We start from the raw sequence: 6728 nt of genomic DNA, 5'->3' as shown, positions 1-6728 counted from the left end.
TCCACTGCCTTGGGGTAGAAATCTCTACTTGAGGGTACACTTGGGCACACTATTCTATCTTATAACTCTTCCTCTTGTTTTGTTTTTTCTTTAAGGTTTTAGTCTTTATATGAAAGATTTATATCAATGTTGTATCCATTCTTAAAATATTTTATAATTGTTCATTACTCCTCTTGTACTTTATCTATTTCCTTTCCTCACTGGGCTATTATTCCCCGTTGGAACCCTTGGGCTTATAGCATCCTGCTTTTCCAACTCAGGTTGTAGCTTAGCTAGTAATAATAATAATAATATATTTTCTTCTTTGTCATAACTTTCAAGTTTAGTAAAGTGTGTGCATATAATTGTGGTGTTGGTTGGTCGTGGTGTGACTATCAACGAATCCACTGTGAAGCCGATGGAGGTTGTACACATTACTGGGTTTTCGTGTGTTGTTAGCGAGAAGTGCAACTGTGCATTCCTCTTGCTATCCAAAATGGTGTTGACATGTAACTTGTGTTCTTTAAGGATATGTGTTAATGCTACAGATGATGGGAGAAATTACTTGACGTTTGTTACAAGATATTTCTGATAAGTATCAGAGATGGGGCATTGTCGTAAGTGACTCTTTTTTAGTTAATTGTTACTTATGTACCGACTTGGTGGTAATGGTGATTGTGTAATGACATGATAATGATTATTCTTATAATTATTGGTGTGAGTTTATATATGTTTATGTTATGTGGTGATTACCCATGTTTCTGCTGTATTGAATAAGTAAATTGTTTGTGGTGTTGGTATGTTTTATTGACTTGTTATACTGTAATTCTTACAGGTCGAAATAAAGTTTTTATTAAGACAACCCGAGTTTATGTGGTATCCAAGCAAGCATTTCAGCAGTACTCAACATGACAGGTAAAAAGGGCAGCTCTACTGGAGAGGACAACATTGCTGGGATGTTACTGGAGGCACAGAAGAAGGCAAAACAACAGAGGGGAACTGTTAAGGCAAAACTAACACATAAGCTTGGTATGTTTCATGAGTAAAGGTCCCCAACTCACAAACATTCGGACATTTGGACCTTTTCAAATCAAAGATAATGTAAAGAAAAGAACAACTGGGAAGGCCTATGGGTATATATTCAATTATATTGTCACATGAGGCATGTACATTGATGTTGTTGATGAATATAAGTCTTTTAATGTGTTTCAGAAGATTCACAACTGTTCATAGCTATCCTGATACTGTGCACTGATTGAAGCTCACAAATAGTATTGGCAAATAAAGACCTGAAGAGTGACATTCACAACAATGGGACATGCATGAGGTCACTGAATTTGGAGCAAAAGAAGGCTTGAAATGGAAATTTATTCGTTCAGCAAATGCTGTATGGCCAAACGGTGTGAGGCATTAGTTAACTAAAAAAAGGTTTCTGTTATTGCTCGTAGGGGCTACTATTTTAATATTTATGTGATTTACAGAACTTTTTTTGAAATACCAGACTTAATGAATGGCAAGCCTATTGGATTGAAACCTGGTATAGATGTGGAATTAGGACCATTGTGTCTAAACCATTTACTTTTGGGTACAGCATGAAATAGAGTACCATCTGTTTCATGGTCTACTTCAGGTGACACTAAGAAGTGTTTAAACTTTATACAAAATGTTGTCAACACTTATTGGAGTAAGCGGCAGAGAGATATCTTCACACTCATTGTACGGTGAAAGTGGCACTCGGAAAAGAGAAACATACAAGTCGGTGATATCGTCATAATAAAAGATAAAAATGTTGTGTGAGAGTAATAGAAAATAGGACAGCTTGTAGATACAGAAACAGGCAGAAATAGTCAGGCAAGAGATGTGAGAATTGGATGCAAAATACAAAGACCAGAAAAATACTAGAGACATAGTGACAGTTATCAATAGATCTGTTCACAAGTTAGTGGTGTTGCCACCCGTTGAGGAGCAATAAAAGTGGCAGGAGTGTATTATCAGTTACAGACACTAATAATTATTATTATTACTACTAGCCAAGCAACAGCCCTAGTTGGAAAAGCAAAATGCTATAAGCCCAAGGGCTCCAATAGGGAAAAATACCCCAGTGAGGAAAGGAAATAAAGAAATAGATAAATGATGAGAACAAATTAACAATAAATCATTCTAAAAACATCAACAACGTTAAAATAGATATACATACATACATATACCAAGGCACTTCCCCCAATGTTGGGGGGTAGCCGACATCAACAAATGAAACAAAAAAAAAAGGGGGGGGGACCTGTACTCTCTACATTCCTCCCAGCCTAACAAGGGACTCAACCGAGTTCAGCTGGTACTGCTAGGGTGCCACAGCCCACCCTCCCACATTATCCACCACAGATGAAGCTTCATAATGCTGAATCCCCTACTGCTGCTACCTCCGCGGTCACCTAAGGCATCGGAGGCAGCAGCAGGGCCTACCGAAACTGCGTCACAATCGCTCGCCATTCATTCCTATTTCTAGCACGCTCTCTTGCCTCTCTCACATCTATCCTCCTATCACCCAGAGCTTCCTTCACTCCATCCATCCACCCAAACCTTGGCCTTCCTCTTGTACTTCTCCCATCAACTCTTGCATTCATCCCCTTCTTTAGCAGACAGCCATTTTCCATTCTCTCAACATGGCCAAACCACCTCAACACATTCATATCCAATCTAGCTGCTAACTCATTTCTTACACCCGTTCTCACTCTCACCACTTCGTTCCTAACCCCTATCTACTCGAGATACACCAGCCATACTCCTTAGACACTTCATCTCAAACACATTCAATTTCTGTCTCTCCATCACTTTCATTCCCCACAACTCTGATCCATACATCACAGTTGGTACAATCACTTTCTCATATAGAACTCACTTTACATTCATGCCCAACCCTCTATTTTTTACTACTCCCTTAACTGCCCCCAACACTTTGCAACCTTCATTCACTCTCTGACGTACATCTGCTTCCACTCCACCATTTGCTGCAACAACAGACCCCAAGTACTTAAACTGATCCACCTCCTCAAGTAACTCTCCATTCAACATGAGATTCAACCTTGCACCACCTTCCCTTCTCGTACATCTCATAACCTTACTCTTACCCACATTAACTCTCAACCTCCTTCTCTCACACACTTCCAATTTCTGTCACTAATCTGCCAAGCTTCTCTTCTGTGTCTGCAACCAGTACAGTATCATCTGCAAACAACAACTGATTTACCTCCCATTCATGGTCATTCTTGTCTACCAGTTTTAATCCTCGTCCAAGCACTCGAGCATTCACCGCTCTCACCACTCCATCAACTTACAAGTTAAACAACCACGGCGACATCACACATCCCTGTCTGAGCCCCACTCTCACCGGAAACCAATCACTCACTTCATTTCCTATCCTAACACATGCTTTACTACCTTTGTAGAAACTTTTCACTGCTTGCAACAACCTTCCACCAACTCCATATAACCTCATCACATTCCACATTGCTTCCCTATCAACTCTATCATACGCTTTCTCCAGATCCATAAACGCAACATACACCTCCTTACCTTTTGCTAAATATTTCTCGCATATCTGCCTAACTGTAAAAATCTGATTCATACAACCCCTACCTCTTCTAAAACCACCCTGTATTTCTAAGATTGCATTCTTTGTTTTATCCTTGATCCTATTAATCATTACTCTACCATACACTTTCCCAACTACGCTTAACAAACTAATACCTCTTGAATTACAACACTCATGCACATCTCCCTTACCCTTACACTATATAGTGGTACAATACATGCACAAACCCAATCTACTGGTACCATTGACAACACAAAACACACATTAAACAATCTCACCAACCATTCAAGTACAGTCACACCCCCTTCCTTCAACATCTCAGCTCTCACACTATCCATACCAGACGCTTTTCCTACTCTCGTTTCATCTAGTGCTCTCCTCACTTCATCTATTGTAATCTCTCTCTCATTCTCATCTCCCATCACTGGCACCTCAACACCTGCATCAGAGTATTGTGTGTCCCATTGACAAAATGCATACACTCACTTACAATTTCTGATGTGCACCTTTTTTATCTTTTAATAAATGAAGCTAACATTCATGGTCAATTGCATGTATGGCGCAGCAACAACATTGGACACATCTCAATCAGACCTCCCAGCCACTGACGTCGTCTTCAGCTTTTTAGCCTGTTGCCGCTAATATCACTCGCAGAAATGGTGCTTATTGTACCATCCAATGCGACCTTGCTAGGCATGCGACTTTTTCCCCATAATAATGGTTTGCAAATTGTCAGATTTTTCCGCAGTAAAAACATAACCCAACGCTAGCAGAGAAACTGGCACAGCCTCTCAGGTGCACAAAACTCGCATTTCACTTTTACCTTGTAGCTGGATTTTGTCACATCTCTCTTATTTTTCTGGTAAATTGTAATTACAGCTGCTTATTCTAACTGTGGCATAGCTGATTCCTCGTCCCCCTTGATGCCTGCCTCGTTGAACTGCCTTTGCTCCCCTTTTTGTATGGGATATCTACATTCCTGTGCTGCCTCCTTGAATCTCATTTTTCCAATGTTTCACTAATTTAATTAGATTTCTCAGAGGGTTCTGAAGTATCCTGTTATAGCTTTTGATTCATTATGCCAATGCATTTTCACTTGAATCATCACTGTATTTATGGGTACGCAAACACGTACTCGATGGCTTCCCGCTGGGACCTGTAGATTTATTTCGTTCGCTGTTTCTCCTGTTCGACATCCTGTGAAGAAATTATCCCAAAAAACTGCTATGTTCGCTGTCTTTGGAGAAATTTTCATTGGTCATCAAAGGCATCGTCTACCCTTAAACTATTCCTAGTGACTGAAGAGAATTTAGTGTCTATGCTCCTTGTCATTTGTCTTTCCAGAGTAGCCTGATATTCATTACTGCCTCATCGTAGAGGAACTTACTGATTTTTATCCAATGCATAGATTGCTTACAGTGTCTGAAATCCTCTGTTGAGATTTCATATATGATATGCTTGCTATTTCCCCTGCCTTGTGCTGGATTATTCCAATCTGCTTGAACTAATGCATATAGAAGTTTAGATCCATAGCCAGTCTCTCTTCTGCTGTTTCTCATCTTACTAATACAGGGGTGTAATTCAGCAATCTTCAGTGAAACCCCAACAATCTGCGTAAGTAATATTCCTTCAGTGCACCATGTAGGATACTCTATTGGTATTATTATTATTATTACTAGCCAAGCTACAACCCTAGTTGGAAAAGCAAGATGCTATAAGCCCAAGGGCCCTATAGGGAAAAATAGCCCAGTGAGCAAAGGAAATAAATAAATGATGAGAATAAATTAACAATAAATCATTCTAAAAACAGTAACAACGTCAAAACAGATATGTCCTATATAAACTATTAACAACGTCAAAAACAGATATGTCATATATAAACTATAAAAAGGCTCTTGTCAGCCAGGTCAACATAAAAACATTTGCTCCAACTTTGAACTTTTGAAGTTCTACTGATTCAACTACCCGATTAGGAAGATCATTCCACAACTTGGTAACAGCTGTCATAAAACTTCTAGAATACTGTGTAGTATTGAGCCTCATGATGGAGAAACGCCTGTGTATATAGAATTAACTGCCTGCCTAGTATTACGAACAGGATGGAATTGTCCTGGAAGATCTGAATGCAAAGGATGGTCAGAATTATGAACAATTTTGTGCAACATGCATAATGAACTAATTGAATGACGGTGCCAGAGATTAATATCTACAGTAGATCAGGAATAAGAAATTTTATAGACCGTAAGTTTCTGTCCAACAAATTAAGATGAGAATCAGCAGCTGAAGAGCTGACAGAAGAACAATACTCAAAGCAATGTAGAATTAAAGAATTAAAACACTTCAGAATAGATTGATCACTGAAAATATTGAAAGACTTTCTCAATAAGCCATTTTTAGTGCAATTAAAGAAGACATAGACCTATATGTTTCTCAAAAGTAAATTTGCTGTCGAGAATCACACCTAAAATTTTAAAAGTCATACAAATTTAAAGAAACATTATCAATACTGAGATCTGGAGGTTGAGGAGCCACTGTCCTTGACCTACTTATAATCATACTTTAAGTTTTATAAGGATTCAACTTCATACCCCGTAATTTGCACCATGCACTAATTTTAGCTAGATCTCTATTAAGGGATTCAGCAACCCCAGATCTACATTCAGGGGATGAAATTGATGCAGAGAGAGTAGCATCATTTGCATATGCAACAAACATGTTTTCTAGGCCAAACCACATGTCATGTGTATATAGTATGAAAAGTAATGGGCCAAGAACACTACCCTGTGGAACACCAGATACTGTATCACATTCCTATATTTATTATGGTGCCCATCAACAACAACTCTTTGAGATCTGTTACTTAAAAAATCAATAATAATGGTAAGAAACGACCCACACACTCCCGACTGTTTGAGTTTAAAAACAAGGGCCTCATGATTAAAAAGGTCGAAGGCAGCACTAAAATCAAGGCCAATCATATGAACTTCTTAACCACAATCAAGGGATTTCTGTACAGCATTGGAGATTGTAAGAAGGGCATCACATGCTACAAGGCCTTTACAGAAACCAAACTGCAGACTTGGGAATAGATGATTACCTTCAACAAACCTATTAAGACGTTTTGCCAGAAGACGTTCAAAAACTTTAGATAATATGGGAG

This window comes from Palaemon carinicauda, unplaced genomic scaffold, assembly GCF_036898095.1.
Source record: "Palaemon carinicauda isolate YSFRI2023 unplaced genomic scaffold, ASM3689809v2 scaffold69, whole genome shotgun sequence".
Taxonomy (NCBI): domain Eukaryota; kingdom Metazoa; phylum Arthropoda; class Malacostraca; order Decapoda; family Palaemonidae; genus Palaemon; species Palaemon carinicauda.
Note: the sequence above shows the minus strand (reverse complement) of the source record.